Source organism: Trachypithecus francoisi, unplaced genomic scaffold (genome assembly GCF_009764315.1).
Source record: "Trachypithecus francoisi isolate TF-2019V2 unplaced genomic scaffold, Tfra_2.0 Lachesis_group16, whole genome shotgun sequence".
In the NCBI taxonomy this organism is placed as follows: domain Eukaryota; kingdom Metazoa; phylum Chordata; class Mammalia; order Primates; family Cercopithecidae; genus Trachypithecus; species Trachypithecus francoisi.
Genome location: NW_022681461.1, coordinates 61962757 through 61984084, shown reverse-complemented (window position 1 = coordinate 61984084; position 21328 = coordinate 61962757). Strand labels below are relative to the sequence as shown.

Genomic DNA, 21328 nt, shown 5'->3' with positions numbered 1-21328 from the left:
ATATTTAATGTGTACAATTTGATGAATTTGGATATATGCAAACACCCATGCTACCATCTCCACAATCAAAACAACAGACATATTCAACACCTCCTGAAGTTTTCTTGTGTGATTTTTTTGTGATAAGAACACTTAACATGAGATTTACCTTCTTAAATTTTAAAGTTCACAATAGCATGCTGTTAACAATAAGCACTATATTGTACAGGAGATCTCCAGAACTTATTCATCTAGTATAACTGAAACTTTATACACATTGAAGAATAGCTCCCCACTTTCCACACCTCCCAGCCTCTGGTAACCACTATTGTATTCTGCACTTCTATTTTTTTTATGTTTTAGATATCTAATATAAGCGGAATCATGCAGTACTTGTCCTTATGTGACCAGCTTATTTCAGTTAGCGTAATGTCCTCCAGATTCATTTCCCAAAGAAGACATACAAATGGCCAATGAGGATGTGAAAAGATGCTTAACACAATTTGTTATTAGGGAAGTGCTAATCAAAACTACAATGAGATATCACCTCATATCTGTTCGGATAGCTATTATTTAAAAAAAGATAGTAGTTGTCTTAGTCCATTTGTGTTGCTATAAAGAAATATCAGAGAGTGAGCAATTTATTTTTAAAAAGGTAGATTTGGCTCATAATTCTGCAGGCTGTACGAGAAGCATGGCATCAACATCTCCTTCTGGTAAGGGTCTCGGGAAGTTTCCAATCACAGCAGAAAGTGGTGGTGGTGTTTAGGGAGCAGACTTCACATGACAAGAGAGGAGGAAGATAGAAAAGCAAGTCTTTTTAGTTTTAGTCTTTTTAGTTCTCACGGGAACTAATCAAATAAGAACTCACTCATTACCAAGCCATTGGTATGGCACCAATGAATGGGATTAAGCCATTCACATTCACGAGGGATTCATCCCCATAATCCAAATATTAGGGATCAAATTTCAATATAAGATCTGGAGGAGACAAAGATCCAAACTATCACAAGTTGGGAAAGCTGTGAAGAAATGAGAACGCTGTACACTGTTGGTGGGAATGTAAAATGATGCACCAAATGTGGAAAACAGTATGGAGACCAAGGTCAGCTATTTCTTCTATAACTCACATTTATATTTACTTCAAATTTAATTTCCAGCATTGTCACTTTTTTACTCACTGGTGTACTTTTATCTTTGTTTCACAGTTTCTTCTTTTAGTTATCCATTTTCTTTTTGGTAAAATTTTACATGGTTTTATCATTGGGAGACAAGGAAGCAACTCCACACTTTGCTGTCTGTGAATGAACTGAATAACACATGAGGAATGACTAACCACTGACAGACTTTGAAAGAAGTGACATATTTGGTCACTGATCATCATATACACCTGTTATTTATGTAGTGATTTGTAGACTGAATATCTAGAAGTAAAATTTATATAATTACTCATAATTAATATGCCATAATAACTGATATTTGATCTGTGTTGTTGAGAGACTGGGGTTATTTACCTAAATCATGATGACTGAAAGCTATGCATAGCATACCATGTGAAGGATGCTTGTATGGGGCTTAATCAAATTCATATTTTAAAAAATAAACTCTTACCTATATAGAAAAGTGATGAGGGAAATGTCACATATAGGAAGGAAGAGTTGTCAGACAGTAGACGTACCTTACATGCCTCAATAGCTGAACAATGCTTTTTACTTGGTTTAATTTTTTTCCTGAATTTTTTGTGTAATTCAGATACTGCCAGCTAGGCTTTTAACTAAAATGTGGCAGCATGAAATACTGGAATCTAGAAAAGTCACAAATAAAGAAATAAATCATTCATTTTAAGCATTTTTCTCTCCTTCATGGATGTTTATAAGAAAACAGTAGAAGCAGGGCTCGAAAGTGAAAAGTGTTCACACTTGCGGTATTTGTATCTATGATTCTATTGAAGGTGAATTCAAAAGTGAGTCAAAACTAGGCAGAACCATAATCTATTTCCCTTTCAGCTCAACTTCTGACAGATCTAAGAGATTCAACCCTCTGTAGAACATGGGAAAATCTGGGTAGGACAGAACCCATTTGAAAGTAGAAATAGATTTAGTCTAATTTGGGAAACAAAACAAAACTTAACAGAAGGAAGGTTTAACATTAACATTAGTCTTTACAGTTATTTTTGCAAAATCCGGCATACATTAAATATGAGACATGGCAGAAGAAAGAAGACATGAAATATAATAAAGAGAAACAATAAATACAAGGAGAAAAATAGAAGACCTAATTGCTAAAATTTGCAGGCAAGTGTTTTAAACAACTATTATAAATATAATAAAGTTTTTTTATATTTCAAAAAATAAGTAGAATCAATGAAGTCAGATATTTATGTAAAGAAAGTGGATACTCTAGGCTGGACAGGGTGGCTCACACCTGTAATCCCAGCACTTTAGGAGGCCGAAGTGGGTAGATCACTTGAGGTCAGCAGTTCGAGACCAGCCTGACCAACATGGTGAAATCCCATCTCTACTAATAATTCAAAAATTAGCCAGGCGTGGCAGTGTATGCCTGTAATCCCAGCTTCTCAGAAGGCTGAGGCAGAGAATCACTTGAATCTGGGAGGCAGAGGTTGCAGTGAGCAGAGATCATGCCATTGCATTCCAGCCTGGGTAACAAGAGCAAAACTCCATCTAAAAATAAAAATAAATAACACTCCAACAAAACAACCAGATTGAAAGTCTGTAATTGAAATGTAATATGAGAAACAAAATGTTTCATATTGAGCCTAATGGTTGGTTGGTCATAGTAGAAAACATTCAAAAATTCATGAGGTTGAATACAGGACAACAGAAATTATCCAAACTGAAGTACATAAACAAACAAAAAAAAATTCAAAAGAAAAAGAATTATAAAAGATAAACTAAACAGAGCATCACTGATCCATGTGGCAATATCAAATGTGATAGCACACGTAGTTAGGGTCCCAGAGGAGAAGAGACCAAGAATGAAACTGAAAAAAATAATAATGGCAGAAAATTATCAGCTTTTATGGAAAACACCAAGGCGGTTATCCAGCAAGCTAAGCTAATCCCAGCAATTTAAAACAATTTTATAGAAGAAGAAACAAACAAAAAACTCAAAACCCAACCCAAGTGTATTAGTCCATTTTCACACTGCCAATAAAGACATACCTGAGCCTGGGCCATTTACAAAAGAATGAGGTTTAATGAAATTACAGCTCCACATGGCAGGGGAGGCCTCACAGTCATAGTGGAAAGCAAGGAGGAGTCACAGCTTACATGGATGGCAGCAGGCAAAGAGAGAGAGCTTGTGTGGGGAAACTCCCATTTCTTAAGCCATCAGACCTTGTGAGATGTATTCACTATCATGAGAACAGCATGGAAAAGACCTGCTCCCATGATTCAGTTACCTCCCACCAGGTCCTTCTCACAACATGTGGGAATTCAAGATTAGATTTGGGTGGGGATACAGCCAAACAATATCATTCTGCCCCTGGCCACTCCCAAATCTCATGTCCTCACATTTCAAAACTAATCATGCCTTCTCCACAGTCCACCAAAGTCTTAACTTATTTCAGCATTAACTCAACAGTCCACAGCCCAAAATCTCATCCAAGACAAGGTAAGTCCCTTCTGCCTATGAGCCTATAATATCAAAAGCAAGTTAGTTACTTCCTAGATATAAGGGTACAGGCATTGGGTAAATACACCCATTCCAAATAGAAGAAATTGGCTAAAATGAAGGGGCTATAGGCCCCATGCAACTCCAAAATCCAGTGGGGCAGTCAAATCTTAAAGCTCAAAAATGATCTCGTTGACTCCATGTCTCACATCCAGGTCATGCTGATGCAAAAAGTGGGTTCCCATGGTCTTGGGCAGCTCCACCCCTATGGCTTTGCAGGGTACAGGCTCCCTCCCAACTGCTTTCATGGGCTGGTATTGAGTGTCTACAGCTTTTCCAGGTGCATGGTGGAAGCTGTCAGTGGATCTACCATTCTGGGGTCTGGAGGATGGTGGCCCTCTTCTCACAGCTCCACTAGGCAGTGCCCCAGTAGAGACTCTGTGTGGGGGCTCCAACCCCACATTTCCCTTCTGCACTGCCCTAGCAGGGCTCCATGAGGGCCCTTCCACTGCAGCAAACTTCCGCCCGGGCATCAAGGCATTTCTTTATATCCTCTGAAATGTAGGTAGAGGTTCCCAAACCTCAATTCTTGACTTCTATGCACTGCAGCCTCAACACCATGTGGAAGCTGCCAAGGCTTGGGGCTTCCACCCTCTGAAGCAACAGCCTGAGCTGTACCTTGGACCCTTTTAGTCACAACTAGAGCAGCTGGGATGCAGGGCATCAAGTCCCTGGACTGCACACAGCAGAGGGACCCTGGGCCTGGCCCATGAAACCATTTTTTCCTCATAAACCTCTCGGCCTGTGATGACAGAGTCTGCTGTGAAGGTCTCTGACATGTCCTGGAGATATTTTCCCTATTGTCTTGGTGATTAACATTCAGCTTCTGATTACTTATGCAAATTTCTGTAGTTGACTTGAATTTCTCCTCAGAAAATGGGTTTTTCTTTTCTATTGCATTGTCAGGCTGCAAATTTTCCAAACTTTAATGCTCTGTTTCCCTTTTAAAACTGAATGCCCTTAACAGCATCCAAGTCACCTCTTGAATGCTTTGATGCTTATAAAGTTCTAAGGATACCTTAAATAATCTCTCTATAGTTGGAAGTTCCACACATCTCTAAGGCAGGGTGCAAAATGCTGCCAATCTCTTTGCTAAAACATAATAAGTCACTTTTGCTCCAGTTCCCAACAAGTTTTTCATCTCCATCTGAGACCACCTCAGCTTGGATTTCATTGTCCATACCATTATCAGCATTTTGGTCAAAGCCATTCAACTAGTTTCTAGGGAGTTCCAAACTTTCCTACATTTTTCTGTCTTCTTCTGAGCCCTCTAAACTGTTCCAACTTCTGCCTGTTACCCAGTTCTGAAGTCATTTCCATATTTTCAGGTATCATTTCAGAGTGCCCAACTCTACGGGTACTAATTTACTGTATTAGTCCATTTTCATGCTCCCAATAAGACATACCTGAGACTGGGCGATTTACAAAAGAAAGAGGTTTGACTCACAGTTCTACATGGCTGGGGAGGCCTTGCAATCATGGTGGAAAGTAAGGAGGAGCAAGTAACTTCTTAAATGGATAGCAGCAGGCAAAGACAGAGAGCTTGTGCAGGGAAATTCTCATCTTTTAAACAGATCTCATGGGACTTACTCACTATCACAAGAACAGCATGGGAAAGACCTGTCCACATGATTCAATTACCTCCCACCAGGTCCCTCCCACAATACATGAGAATTCCAGATGAGATGTGGTGGGGGACACAGTCAAGCCATATCACCAAGAAACATCATAATCAATCTGGTGAGAATCAAAGATAAAGATAACATCATAAGAATAGCCAGAGAGAAAAGACATACTAAATGTGATAAGAAGATATTTGACAATAAGAAGATATATGACAGTTCATGAAAAACAACGGAAGCCAGAAGACAACAGAATTCCATCTTTTAAGTATCTTGAAAGTGCTTAAAGAAACAATCAACCTAGAATACATACCCAACAAAAATAACCTTAGTTAAGTGAAACAGAGATCTTTATAGATAAACAAATGCTGAGAAAATTTGTCAGCAGACTTGCACTATAGAAAATGCTTAAAGAAGTTCTTCAGGCTAAATGAATATGATGCCAGATAGAAATCAGGACCTACATACAAAACCCCAATAAACAAACAAACAAAAAAAACACAACAGTGTCAGAAGTAGTAAATATGTGGGTAAAAATAAAATATTAACTTTTTCATAATTTCTTCAAAGGACAATTGATTGCTCAAAGCAAAAAAAATGACAATGTATTATGGAGCTTATAATGTAAGTATAAGTAAAATATAGCAATAATGTATAGAGGAAAAGAGGAATGAATAAAATGAAACCATTGTGATTTTCTTAGATAAAAAGTGGTGTCATATTGTTTCAAAATAGATTCTGATACATCAAGGATGAGTAATGTAACTTTATAAAGCAGAATTCTCATGGTGTAATTTACTTTTCAGGAAACCTCCAAGACCTTTCAATGGGTTCACTAGGTAGAAATTGTTTGCCGATTTTACAAAAACTGTTATCAAGATTTAAAATGCCTTAGCATGAATCAAGACTGTGGCAACAAAACGTGCTGGTAGTCTTTGTAATTATCATCGTCCTACACCTGCAGTAATAATAATAATGCCAGTTTCACTTCAGAATGTCTTTGAAGAAGTGGTGAAAATCATTGATCTTATTCAAATTTGACTCTTAAGTGTGCATCTTTTAAAATACCTGTATTATAAAATAGGAAGTATGTATAAATTGCTTGTACTACATATAAATATATATTACTGGCCTCGAGGAAAAGCTTTTGTATGTTTGTCTGAATTGTAGGTTAACCAATGTACTTTTTCCACAGAATGCCATTTTAATTGAGAGATAAACTATGGTTATTCAGACTTTGCTATTTGGCTGACATTTTCCCAAAAGTTAGCAAAATTATCTAACTTAAAAAAATAATTCACAGTGTTTGTTGTCAATAATTATATTTAAGCTGTCAAGCAAAAATTAGAATTGTGAAACACTTGTATGTATGACCTAAAGCTTGACAGCTTCCAATATTAAAATATTTTCCAATAAGATAGGTGATATTAATAAATGTGACTTTTTGATGTCACATAAGAAAACGTATTGTCATTTGGAAGATTTACATAACTCACTGAAGGGATTTTTTTTTCAAATGACCAATGTATGACGTTACAAAATCATGGATGAGTAAAGGATCCTTTAAAAATGCAGATCGACCAAGGATTTTAATATAACAGAAATAAAAAGTTCATTGATACAGTTTCAGGTTCCACATTGCAAATAAATTTTAAGTAATTATCATTTGTGAAATTTTGTGTAGTATTAAATAATATTATGTAAAATTGTCTGAAAAGGCTAGAAAATATACCTCTTTTTCTAACTACATGTATGTTTGAAACTGGATTTCTTTTCATCTACTTTGCCCAAAACCAATATACCACAACAGATTTAATGCAGAAGCAAATATGGCAATTCAGCTGTCTTCTATCAAGTCAGGTATTAAAGAGATGTGCAAGAAAATGTAAAATAATATCATTTTTGGCTGATATTCTTTGTTTTAGAAAATGCATTTTAGTAAAAATCACTATGTTAGCATGGAATGGGTCTATTTTTCAAATAAAATACTAAATAAGTATTATCCAAAAATCGCTTTAATTTTGAATACAGATAACACTAGTAGATAGTGCCTAAACATGAACAAATGTTTTTCAGGGTCCTCAATAGTTTTTAAGAGTGTAAAGATTGTTGAGAACAACAACAAAAACTTAAAAATCACTGTGCCAGAACAACTACATCTTGAAATTCTATATTCGATTCAAATTTCACTTTGACATAAATGTGTGTTTCTATTGTTCCCCAGTTTCCTGAGCCAAAGCAAGTATTTTTCTACTTTTAAGCAGCACTTTAGAGTTACTTTAACTACTTAATTTATTAATTTAGTTGAGACAGAGTCTCGCTCTGTCACCTGCGCTGGAGTGCAGTGGCTCTATCACAGCTCACGCAGCCTCAATCTCCCAGGCTTAAGCGATCCTCCCACCTCAGTGTTCAAAGTAGCGAGGACTACAGGTGCATGTCACCCATGCCTGGCTAATTTTTGTATTTTTGGTAGAGACGGGGTTTTACCATGTTGCCCAGGCTGGTCTCAAGTTCCTGGCCTCAAGCAATTCTCCTGTCTCAGCCTCCCACAGTGCTGGGATTACAGGTGTGAGCCACTGTGCCTTGCCTAGAGTTATTTCAGGAAGTACTCCCGTACCATTTTATTCATGCAATATTACTTGCTACAATTTATTATGGATTATAATACCCATTGATTACATTTCCTATTAGAATGTAAACTTCATAAGGGCAAATCTGTGTCTAATTTCCCTTTGCATTCCCCCATGTGTCTACCACAGTTTTAGCACTAAATAAATACTAGCCCAATGAACACATGAAAATAGACACACGAAAATATGCATTGGCAGCACCACTAATATTAGGTGTTTAGTCATTCATCTTCCCTATATTTCATCACGACATGCTGATTCAGGATGGAATGCACATCACACTGGTTCTTCGGTCACATTTCTCTTCTTAAAAATAAGAAATTTTGAATTGTACTAGTACTAGATTCATTTCTCAAATTAATCAGAATAAAAAGCACAAATGACTGGGTCTGTGGGAAGTCAGCCAATATCTAAGGAATCTATAACTTTAGTCACTGTAGATCATATATGAGAGAGATATGAAGATAGAAAAGGGGAAAAGGAAATCTTGACTACTTACAATCACATATAATATTTTATCTTCTATATGTATATTCTTAATGAGAACTTAAGTTCCTGTTAACTACAGGTCATTAAGGACCGCTTCATGGGGGGTTATGGACATATAACAATGAAAAATTAAGGGCATCAATAAACACTGAGAGATAGTTCAAAGGTGTTGACGTGTCATCTTACAAAATAAATTACATTTATCCCCTCCTTTATTTAATGAATATGTTGAAATTCTTTGTTTTTATGACCCAAATCTAGTTTTTAGATGGAAAACAAACAAAAGCAAACTCCTAGTGAGAGAAAGTTCATTTGAGAATTCTGAGTTTATTAAGTTTGTGTTTTCCATAACAGTTCTGATTAATTTCTTCAATCATATGCCAGCAACTGAGTATCTGAGTATATCTTAGGATTACAGTGACCAGTAAAATGTAGTCCATCACTATAGGGAATTGTTTCTTGGACTCCAGCTCTCTGATGCATTTTTTTTCAATTGGATAAAAAGTTACTTTCTGATATAAATCCAATATGCTAATATCTGGTCTATGTGTTTGCTGCAGTGTTTTATCATAGAGGAAGGACAGGTAGAGCCTACAACACTTGCAATGTTAAGAAAAACAAACAAGCAGACCCTGTTGCAGAAAGGAGAAAGGTACATAATGCCTAGATGTTAATGGCCTGAGGAAACAAATGGAGGTGAAAAAGAAGTTCATGGCATTGTCAGGGCTCACATATACAGGACATGAGGGAAATGGAAGCACATGAAACTGGAAAATCAAACTGAATGTCCTTTCGTTTCTGTTTTGTTTTCAATACTGTAGTATTGAGGACATGTGAAAAGATTGTAAAGAAGAAAATATGTTCAAATATCTGTTTTAAAAAGTGAATATTCTGAATTATAAGGATGGTATTAATTAAGAGAGGCAAGTATTTTTGTACATAACAGATTTAGATTACCCAAAAGTAAGCCTCTGGCATGCAGAATGTAAAAATGATTCATCATTAATTCATTTAACACATAGTTGTTCACAGATAGTTTGACAATTTTATTCCTCTGAAGCTGGATTTTACAACATATTGTTGTCAATAGGTCTTTGTGCCCCCAGAGAGAAAAGACACACACTTCTTCCCTGAAATACCTCTTCACATCAAAATGGATATGCTTATGGAACTGCTAAGACCTAAGTGTAGATTTTAACAGTTGAATAGTTCTTAGAGATTATGTATTAAAGCACCATCTACCTCAAATAAAGAAGAAGAAGAAAAAAAACAATGTTAAACTATGAGGAAAAGTAAAGTATTGACACCAAAAATGCTCCTGGGTAAAGCAGCTGGTCACAATTGCCTGTGGTCAGAGGTGGTTACTGAATTGAAAATTTCCATTTGTGTTTTCTCTATTTTTCTCCACCCAGCAGCCAGTGTGACCTTTAAGGCCAGTGAATTTGACCATGTTATTCTCCTCTTTAAAAGCATTGATCCTTTCCTGTACCTCTGAAGATAAATACAAAATGTTAACATGGCTTGCATACTTTCCTTGATCCAAACTTCCCGTGGTGCAAATTCTATTTCTCATCTCATTCCTTGGCCTTTGAAAAATGTCCTCAAAACTGCCTCAAAGCCATGAAGCACACAATCCTTTTCTCTTTTAGAAGTCTCCTCTTGATCTTCTACATCTGGAATAATTCCCATTTGCTCTTCAAGTCTCAACTTAAATGCAATTTCCTGAGAGAAAGATTCCCTGACTCCTAATCTAAATTAGGTCACCCAAGTTAGTCTGTTTCATAATACCTTCACATATTCTTTTATATTATTTATCAAAATCTGTAATTATATATTTAGTCATGCATTTAAATGTGTTTCTCCACTGTACTGTAAGCTGCTTGAAGAAAATGAACACGTCTACTTGGTTCCCCATGTAGGGAGAGGAGCATGTAGCTCAATGACTGACACATAGAAGTCCTCAACATGTCCTTGTTAATTGAATAAGACTAATTAATAGACTTCCAGATGATCACAGTGCACATCAGTAGTGTTTAAGTTACCTTTCTAATGAAGATCTATAAACAAGATAAGAATTGGCAAATTTTAAAGAAAGAAAACTTTCCAAATTTCAGTAGATATCATATTTTCGGCAGATACTGCTATCAGGAACATGGACCAAAGGGATGAATTGAAAAATTTTTTATGTTCATTTTCCTGGACTTCTCTGAACTTTAGACAAAAACAGAAAAAGTCTTTGCCTGAAACACTATTTTTGTCACTTATCACCTGAAAATCTAGGTAGCCACCAGCTACTCTGAACCACTTATTTTTTTTGTACCCAGAAGATTAATGTCCCCCCAGCCACAAACAGGTTCTTTCTTTTCAAATCCTTGCAGAAACCAAATTTCCAATACCCTAACATGGCTGGGGGTAAAGATTATCAACCAGTGACCAATTTTACCATGAGTCCAAGGACAGCATTATTATAGAAGGATGAAGTCAGGAAGAGCTGCGCGGACACACTGAGGGGTGTGGCCCTCTGTAGGCAACCCTGCACAGGAGGAATTGTTTTTCTTAAAGACAATTACTAATTCTGGTTTTCTAAGTCAACTTCTGGGCAGCTTCTTTGCACTGTATTGTCTTCAGGAAGCCCTAAATAAGTTCTCCTTTAAGTAAGTTCTTTAATTTTGCCTCTGTCTTGATTTGGACTTTCATGTTGAATCATTTATTTTCCCATGCCCTTTCTAATTAATTTGCCAGGCTAAATTAGTGCCAAATAAATAATGAGCTTCTAAATTAGCTGACACCATAATGACAAAGAGATTTAATTAATTTGCTATCAGAGGTTTCTACAGACAATTGTATGTTTATAGCATAAAATGATGGTATTTATTAATGTGGAAAGTTTTATTATTTTAACACGTTGTTTTAATAACCAGACTTTAATATGGAAGTGTCCTCATTTTCATCTATGTAAACAGTGGGACTCGGGTCAGGCAAAGACCACATTGATATTCAGTAAATTTAATTTCCTATGAAGTTCTTTGATTTCACTTTAATTAGTATTAATATAGTTGGCAACTCTCTCAACTATAATTGTTTAAGTATTCATGATAATCTTTATAATTTTAATCCACATCTTAGAGGCATAAATCCATACCAAAATCTCTATTATCTGCCTTTCACTGGATCACCATTTTTTCTTATAGAAGAAATTCTTTAACTGACTTCAGTGTATGTTCTATGTCAATCTTTTCCACTATTTCCCTAAGTGGATCCTTAATATGCTACCTCTTTCTATATAATCCTGGCTAGTAGAGACTGTACAATAACCAGGAAGTGCTACTTGTCAAACATATGACTAGAAAACTAATATACACCAAGAACCCTGATTTCCTTTTAGAAAAAATGTAGACATTGCAGGTATAATTACCTACCCTATTAAGTCCACTATGGTTATGTAAACCACGAGGTTTCATAGAAAAAAAGAAAAGCCATGTTGTTTGAGTATTCTGTATATTAAAGATCTTATGCTAGTATCATTTATATCTTTGTTAAGTCTTAAAAACAATCATATGTTAAGTATCTGTATAAATAGTAAAATATCTGTAAAGTACTTGCAATAAAGTATATAAAGTATAAATATCTGTATCGGTAGTAACACGAATAAATCATGAAAGATCATCTTTCTTCTATTCAATTAACACATCCATTCCACCTTCTAAATCTCAGACAGGTTCCTCATTGGGCTAACGCTGACCAAATCATGCACTGAGAGGCTCTGAAAATGCAGTTCTCCCGGTTACTAAGTTGACACAGCACAATCCACCACAGCTAATCCAAAGGGTGAACAGAATGAAGTCTGTGAAATAATGCAGGGATGGAGGAATGCATGCATCTTAAGACCAATGATTCAAATGGGTAACTGAGGAGGAAGGGGGAATAGAATTTGTTCAGTTTTTTAAGTGTGTGAAATAGAAATAGGTGGGCTATAAACAGCACAGTGTGTCATCACTTAACATTGTTGAGAGGTTCTTGGAAACTAACTTTAAGCAAAACTACATAGAAGCAGACCAAATTTACCATAGGCTAACTTATATAAACAAAGGTTAAGTTCCTACAACATATTTCTGGTCACGAAAGCATCACCAAACTTCTAAGACCAAAACACTTTTAATATTAAATGTTGATATAAACATGAGTTATACATACATATTGGTAAAAGTAAGTAAGATAATTATTTACCCAATTATTTCAGTTCAGAGAAGTGTCCTGAGCCTATGCCTGCAGCTCAGGTACAAGGCAGGAACCAACCCTGTACAGGATACCATTCCATTGCAGGGCATGCTTACTCACATACCCATACTCACTCATATGAGGACAACTTAGACACGATGATTAACCCAACATGCACATCTTTGGGATGTGGAAAAACCTTGAATCTTGAGTACCTAGAGAAAACCCAGGCAGATATGAGGTGAATGTGCAAACTCCACATACAGTGGCCCAAGAAGAAAATCGATTTTTTCATCAACATTGTAACAAAACAATGTTGAACAAAACAATGTTATTCAAAGACATGCTGTATTTCAAATCAAGCTTCTGAAAATATAGGTACTTTGTGTAATAAAGAAAGGAGAGGGTGAACACAGGTAAATAATGTGAATAATTAAAAGTGATGTTCTACCACGTGATGGAAAGTGTCTAGTACAATTGCTAGTTGATGGTTCAATATATTTATCAGCAAGCTATGATTTTCTATTTGTACTGAAGAAAAAAATGTTATGATTGAAGGTAAGAGAAGAGTGTGACAATCTGTGTAAATTTTATTTGGAATATCTCTGTAAATGAAACAGTGATAAGCAGGTAAACTGGGATGGAAAATTGATAGCAGAACGTTCTCATGCTTGAGACAGGAAATATAGATTTTCGTGGGTTACTAAAATGGGAGGATTACTTAATGTTCTAAAGCTGAAATTTAACACATAATTAATATGCATTTTGTCAGGAAAATCTTTGTGCCTCTGGGTAGATAAACTCCTCAAGAAAATTCTTATAGGAAAAGATTAGCTGCTGACTCAAAAAATATGCCTAATATTACCTACAGCTGATTCTTGAGGATCTCTTCTCTCTCTCCCTCTCCTTATCTCAATAGATAGATGACAGATAGATAGATAGATAGATAAGATAGATAGATCCTATCACATAATATCCTGTATATATGTATATAAAAACTTCTTACTGATTTAATCCTTACTTAAAACAAAACTGTTGTGGTAGGTATTATTCTCATTTTAGAAATGAGTAAACTAGATTCAGAGAGATTAAAGAACAGGAAAGACATCATTCAGCTAATAAGTTGCAGAACTGTGATTCAAACACCAGTTTCATGCTTCTATTTTCCCTCTGCTACAAGCCACTACTTAGCCTGGCTTATGAGACTACATGCCTGCTTGTTGACATGTCTCATCATCGGTCTAGTTTTAACATCTGTGCATCTTAGGGCACACATTAGATTCTCTTCTCACCCCTGCCTCTGTCTTGTACCCTGAGGAGTCTTATGCATAGCTGGGTAGACACTGTGGTCCACAAAGCCATACTCCATCCAACCTCTCCCCAGTGCCCCCTGGCCTTCCTGTTGCCTAGAGATACATACACCAACATCATAGTCTACCTTAAAACACAGGTAAACATAGACTCTGGAGGTGGGCTTGGGATAGTCTGGGTGGGAATTTTAGGTTCCTAGGTATCCAAAGTCTGATCTATAAGAGGACCTGGGGATTTGCACTCTGTATGGATCATGTCCACTTGGTCTTGTGGGCTCCTCATTCCATGAAGTGTGGGCACAGCCAGAGAAGGCTCGGGGAGGGACAGAGTCCCTGGAGAGGAACAGCTGCCATACTTGTGCATTAATAGATAATTACCTACTCACGTCAATGTCCTCTTGGTTCACATGGAAGGCAGTAGTTGAGGGACTTTTTGATCCTCTCTCTAACCCTTCCCCTACTTCTGCTCTACACATGGTAAGCTACATTTGAGGTAAAGAGAGAGAGAGAGCAGTTAAAAAAAAGAAGTGTCAGTTGAACCCACAAAATTTACTCTAAAATTTTTGAAGAATTCTGAGCTGTGTTTGCTACATGGCAAATCTAAAAATCCTCCCAGCAGATGCTTAGAAATGAGCCAGGGAAAAAGAACAAAGCCCATTCCATTGTAAGCCAGCCTGCCAACATACTCCCTGGAATCAGCCAATAATTCACGCAGTGATGCTACTTACCAAATTGTTCCATGTCCTTCCTCTTATATCCATCTTGAGAAATATCTCAGTGTCAAAATTGAATAATTAAGAATTAAGACTCTAAGACCTCACTGCCTGAAAACACATCATCTCATGCCTTTTGCCAATGTTACTTACAAAATGTTTTTTTTTTTTAATGTAAATTGACATAAATTGGATGAAGGGAAAAACTTAAATGGCTTCCTGATTTTTTTATACTGAAAACATACATAATGTAGGCTCTGCCAGGAAGAACATATAGAGCACAGAGGTTTCTACAGTCAGTCTTCATTGGCAGTCTGAACTGGTTCTGAGTAAAAAATTCATAATTTGGAAAATAGGTCTGAAACTCATCTATAGTTTTGAGAAATTACCATATTTACCTAAGGTGATATCAGCTAAAACTTCAGAATAAATTTTATCTAATGCAATCACTTTGCATTTAGGAACATAATACAGGTATGAAAGCTAAAGACTGAAGAGAAACTAAACTCTGTAGTTGGAAAAAAATTGTCATAAAGTCTTTATAGTAATCATTGTTTTAATAAATGCATCTATTTTAAGTTTAAGGGAAGAGCTATGTTTAAATTGCCATGAACAGTTGGAGAAAATATTGATGTAAGATCCCTTCCTGTTTTTCTTAATTACAGTGAAAAATTAAATCAATTTTCATGAGGAAGCAGTCACTAAGGACTGTAATGAAAAGAGAATGAAACAATTTAAACAAATACACATTTAGGGCTCAAAACATAACTTAAAGCAAAGACCCTCCTTGACAAATTTACCTAATAATCCAATGTAGGCATTAACCATTAACTGCCATTGGCATTTAGCTATTGCACAAGATTAAAACGTTTATAGAAATATTCTATATTGATGGTTTCATGGATCATCAAAGTCATCTACAGCAGTGATTCTCAAACTTTAGTGTGCATTCAAATCACCTGGCAATCTTGTTAAAATGAAGATGCTGGCTCAGTAGGCCTGGGCGTGGGGCCTGGGATTCTGCATTTTTAAGACACTCCCACGTGATATTCATGCTGCTTGTTTATGCATGACACTTTGGGTAGCAAAAAGCTAGAGACCTAAGTAGGTTTTCACAGATTCGGAAGCCTCACTCTTAGAGATTCAAACTTAGTGCAAAAGAACTTGAAAATTTTTTCATTTTATAGATGAGGAAACTGAAGTTCAAAGAGGTATAGTGACATCATGGTCAGTGGTCAAGTCAATAGTAGACCAAAAGCCTCCTAATTCCAGTAAAAGGCTGTTTTATCTACACAGCAATGCCTCCCATATCATGAGAACCTACTGTGTTTTACAGTCAGGATGTTCCACCTGTGCAGTTACACAGGGCTTCATGCTAAGAAGGGCCTCATGCTTGGGGTCCAATGCTCTGTGGTTGCCATCTTGAAATTTTTAATAATTTCATCTTTGAATTTGCGTTTTGTAATTAAAGTCCCATGGGACAATGGAGCATGTGGAAAGGGAGGGCTTGGAGTGTCAGCTCACACATGCTCTTTCCATGTGTGATTATCGGCCACTTGCCACCCATCCCTGGTGCCCCAGGGTCTACTTGTCCTTTCTTTTTTATTTCTTTTTTTATTCTATTGTTGCCAGACTCCATCAGTAGCAGTTCCAGGTCACATTCGTGAGAAGAGGCTCACATTCCGCCAGCAGCATTCACCCGCTGTGGAGTTCTGAGTATGGATGTGGGGAAGGTTAGGGCTGAAAGTATGCCACAGTGGCCCAGGTTAGGGCACAATGGCAGTGTCCAACACCATGGTATGATTGTTAGGTGGCTTGTCACAGGCCTCTCAACTCCCCTAATTCAAGTACCAACTTGTATCTTTGGAGGATTAAATCCCATGGATGGTGGGCTGGTGAGAAGAAGTTGGAATTCCCCCTGCTTGTCTGCAGCCTTGAATTACCACTTTGCATTGGCTCTTCTTATGGTGAATTTAATCCTCTAATAGGACTGTAACCAGAGGATGTCCTGGAAATATCTTTAAGGAAGTGATTTTAGTCAGATTTTATGGACTACACTCCAGATAGTTACCAGATTATTGATTTAAACTATAGAAGCCTTTATAATTACTACTGTAAACAGTGTTTCCATGGTGATATAGCTGTTGGTTTACATTCTGATTTTGTGCTTTTTTGAGATATAGTATAGAGTGAGCCAACTGGGCACATTGTATGGTTGCTTTCATAAAACTGTGCTTCCTATTGGGAATATTTTGTTAGAGTGCTGTCCTGTGGTAGAAATTGCAACTTCTCCTCTCCTAGAAAAGAATGAGGTGCACTTTAGGGAACCATGAGATGCCATGACAAATTCCTTCCATCCTTTGCTTTCTTTTGTGTGCCCCCAAATCTATCACGTGGGCAAGGTTACAGAGGGATAGCCACTGATAGAAATATCCCCTCTACTCCATCTTCCAGGTCAACAGGTGCTGAAAGAGGCAATCCTAACTACACTTACGTGTTTATCTTTAGTGAGGGCATGCAGTGCTCCTTGTCATTAGGCCTCACCAAAAGTAGAACACCAGAGACAGCTTTGTAACCTGAGAAATGGCCAGAAGGATCACAAGGGCCTGAGCACCTGGTTGTTTAACAGTCTCTGTCCTCAGAAGCTAGGTCAAAATTGTTTTTCCTAACAAAATCATATATGATGGCCATGTTTCTGCCTCAGGAGAAATTTATTTTCAATTAGTTTCTGAATGCAACCAGGCAATGTGCAATCATCTCAGCACACATAGAGAAGCAGAATGAAGAAAGTAGAAAACAGAGGTGCTATAGCTAGCCAGAATACTAAGGAAACAGGTAAGAAAGAGAAATTATTGGAGTAAATACTAATTAGAAAGTGGCATTTACAGCACCTACTTGGTGGTAAGGAGATACTCCTTAGAGATACTGTCTGTAAGATCTTGGCAGGGCACAGTGGCTCAGGCCTGTACTTTGGGAGTCTGAAGCTGGAGGATCACTTGAGCCCAGGAGTTTGAGACTAGCCTGGCCAACATAGTGAAATCTCGTCTCTAATACAAAAATTAGCCAGGGATGGTGGCACATGCCTGCATTCCCAACTACTCAGGTGGCTGAGGCATGACAATCTCTTGAACCTGGGAGGTGGAGGCTGCAGTGAGGCATGATGACACCACTGTACTCCAGCCTGGATGACAGAGTGAGACTCTGTCTCAAAAAAAAAAAAAAAAAGAAAGAAAGAAAAAAGAAATATTATCATAGTAATTACAGACTGTCAAGACCTAAGAATTTTTAAATATCGTAAGGAGCACGGTTCCCAACCTTTTGGGCACCAGGGACCAGGGACTGGGAGTGGGATGAGATGGTTTTGGGATGATTCGAGCACATAACATTTATTGTGTCCTTTATTTCTATTATTATTATATTGTAATATATAATAAAATAATGATACAACTCACAATAATGTAGATTCAGTGGGAACCCTGAGTTTGTTTTCCTGCAACTAGACAGTCCCATCTGGGGATGATGGGAGACAGGCATTAGATTCTCATAAAGGAGTGTACGACCTAGATCCCTTGCATGCACAGTTCACAACAGGGCTCCTGATCCTATGAGAAACTAATGCTGCCCCTGATCTGACAGGAGGCAGAGCTCAGGAGGTGCTGCTCACTCACCTGCCTGCCACCACTCACCTCACCTCCTGCTGTGTGGCCCACTTCCTAACAGGCCATGGGACTAGTCCATGGTCCAGGGGTTGGGGACCTTTTTTTTTGTTTTGAGACAGGGTCTCACTCTGTCACCCAGATTGGAGTGCAGTGGCATGATCTCGGGTCACTGAAACCTCAGCCTCCCAGGGTCAAGCAATTCTTGTGCCTCAGCCTCCCTAGTAGCTGGGCTTACAGGTTGTGAACCACCATGCCCAGCTAACTTTTTAGTAGAGACAGGATTTTACCATGTTACTCAGGCTGGTCTCGAACACCTGGCCCCAAGTGATCTGCTGGCCTCAGCCTCCCACAGTGCTGGGATTACAGGTGTGAGCCACACCACCCCACTGGGGACCTTTGTTATAAGGGAACTGACACAAAACTGACCCTGTGGCACAGACTGGTGTGCAGCAATAACACTGAGAGGCCCAAGAGAGGATCATCAGAATTGAGGAAACACAAGCAGAGAATTCAGGACAAAGCTAAGACCAGCATTCTCAAAGCCACCCCTAACTCCAACTCCTCACTGCCAACTTAAAGACAATTTGTATTTCATGTGAGAATGTCTTTTGCAAGTTGTTTTTAATTATGCTTATTAAGTACATCATAATTATGTAGTGATTCACATTCTCCACAATGTGTGATATCCCAAAAATTCTTCCATGGAGTCTTGTCAAAGGAAAATGAACTAGAAGGATCACACTTAACTACTGTGGGCAAAAATTTTTTGGCAAGAGAAGTAAGCAGATTCCTCACGGAATGTTGCCTGTACCAGACTTATTTCTGTAAGACTGTGTTATGCACGGCACAGTGTCACCCAACCATTAGGCCCTTTTCATTTATTCACTGAATTGCCCACAGGGCCACAGTGTTGGTCTGAGATAACAATTACAGAATTGAATGATAGGAAATTCTGCCTCTAAATCAGTTGGTCTCTGAAGGTCCAACAGAAATGGGTAAAGCAACTGCTAAGAATAGCCAGTGGGAAAAAAGGACAGCCCAGGATATTCTCTCATCTCTTTCCTCAAAACAAACAAACAACAACAAAACTATGAATAACTGAATTTCAGTGATTTTTCACATCACACTTCAAAGCTCAAAGAGAAAGAAGTTTAATCTATGTAAAAGTACTGATTTCAGAATTTTAGTGAGAAAATATAATCTTTAACAGAGATGAGAAAAAGGCACATTTGTGGTCTCTTATTCCTGCTGTGTAAACCTTCGTAGTAAACCAACACTACTAAGGAAAGAATGCAATGAAATTCTGGAATGTACCTTTGACTGGCTCCAAATTTGTTAAATATAATTTTGTAGCTTACTACGTTTGTGGTGAAAATGATCTACATTGTGTTTAAATAACTTTCTTAGAGAACTATTTTACTTAAAGAGTTTTTATTGGGAATGCTGCTAAATTTTATAAAATGATATTCATCCATATATAGATAAAATTATTAATTATAAGCTTTTTGTTATTTAATCTATTTACTTGATTCATATTATTATACGAAATAACACTTGTATAAGCCCTACCTATTTTTATTTTGGAATATTACTAGGTTCACTTTCTAATATTTTATTAGGCAATTTTGTATCTTTCTTTAAAAGTAGCTATGTTTTACTTTTTTTGTTGGTTGGTTTACAAGGTTCTAGCATCACAATTATGCTGGCTTCATGAATAAAGTAAGGGTCTTTTAGTCTCTTTGGCCAGGAATAATTTAAATATTACAAAATTACCTGTTCTGTATTTTCTGTGAGCTTACTGAGTATGTGCTTTTTAAAGGCTAGATCTAAAAAATCTCCTATCTCATAATTTTTGAAATATCTATTAATATTTTCTCCATTTCTTCATAGGTCAATTTTACTAAATTTTCCTATATTTTCAAATTTGTTTTCATTATATTGCATGTGATGTTTCTTATTATTAAATTAACTATTTTTTAGATCTATAGTTTTGTTTCTTTTCTCAATCCTAATCTTGTAAGTTTTTGACCTCTCTTTTTTTTTTCTTTTTTTGAGACGGAGTCTCAGTCTCACTCTGTTGCCAGGCTGGAGTGCAGTGGTGTGATCTTGGCTCACTGCAACCTCCATCTCCTGGGTTCAAGCGATTCTCCTGCCTCAGCCTTCTGAGTAGCTGGGACTACAGGCATGTGCCACCACGCCCGGCTAATTTTTGTATATTTAGTAGAGACAGGGTTTCACCATGTTGGCCAGGATGGTCTCCATCTCTTGACCTCATGATCTGTCTGCCTTGGCCTCCCAAAGTGACCTCTCTTCTTAATCAGGCTCAAGGCAACTTTTCTGTTTTATCGGTCTTTTCAGACTTTTATAGTTTGTTATTTCTACTATGTTGTTTCCCTTTCCATTTACTTCATGTTTACCCTAATCTATTCTTTCTTCTAGGTTTCTTTTGGTTTATTTTATTGTTCTTTTTATTAACTTCTTAAAATGAGGTATGCATTTCTCTATATTTTTGTCTTTATTCTTTAGTATTTAAAGCTATACATTTCCTTTTAGTGTAGCTTTTACTATATTGGCATATATATATAGTGATTGCCTCTAGTCTATAAATATTGAAGGATGTTAATCTTTTTGGTCATATATTTATATTGTTGCTTTTTTAAATTTGACATTACAGAATATGACCTATGTAATCTCTACTTTTTAAATGTAAAGCTTTCAAGCAAATGTATTATATTTTTTATACATGGACATAAGATTGATTATATATATGTACGTGCGTGTGCACAGATTTTATATACACATACATGAATATATTCATGTATACATTTGCATATTATAATTATTGTTATTCACTTTCTCACCTTCCTTGCCTGATTTTGACCTTTAATCTTGAAATAATTTTATTAAATATATACTATAGTTTGATGTTTCTCATCTCTCCTTACATTTTCAATATAATTTCTTTATAAATATTTAGCTGTTTTGCTACTAAATGTATATTGTTATGATTGCTAT

The 21328-nt window shown here is 36.9% G+C and overlaps 1 long non-coding RNA gene across 1 annotated transcript in view; it reads right to left on the bottom strand.

Annotated features, from left to right (window-relative positions):
* Window positions 1-21328, bottom strand: part of LOC117098701 — a 176933-nt gene that overhangs the window by 90528 nt on the left and 65077 nt on the right. The window lies entirely within an intron of this gene.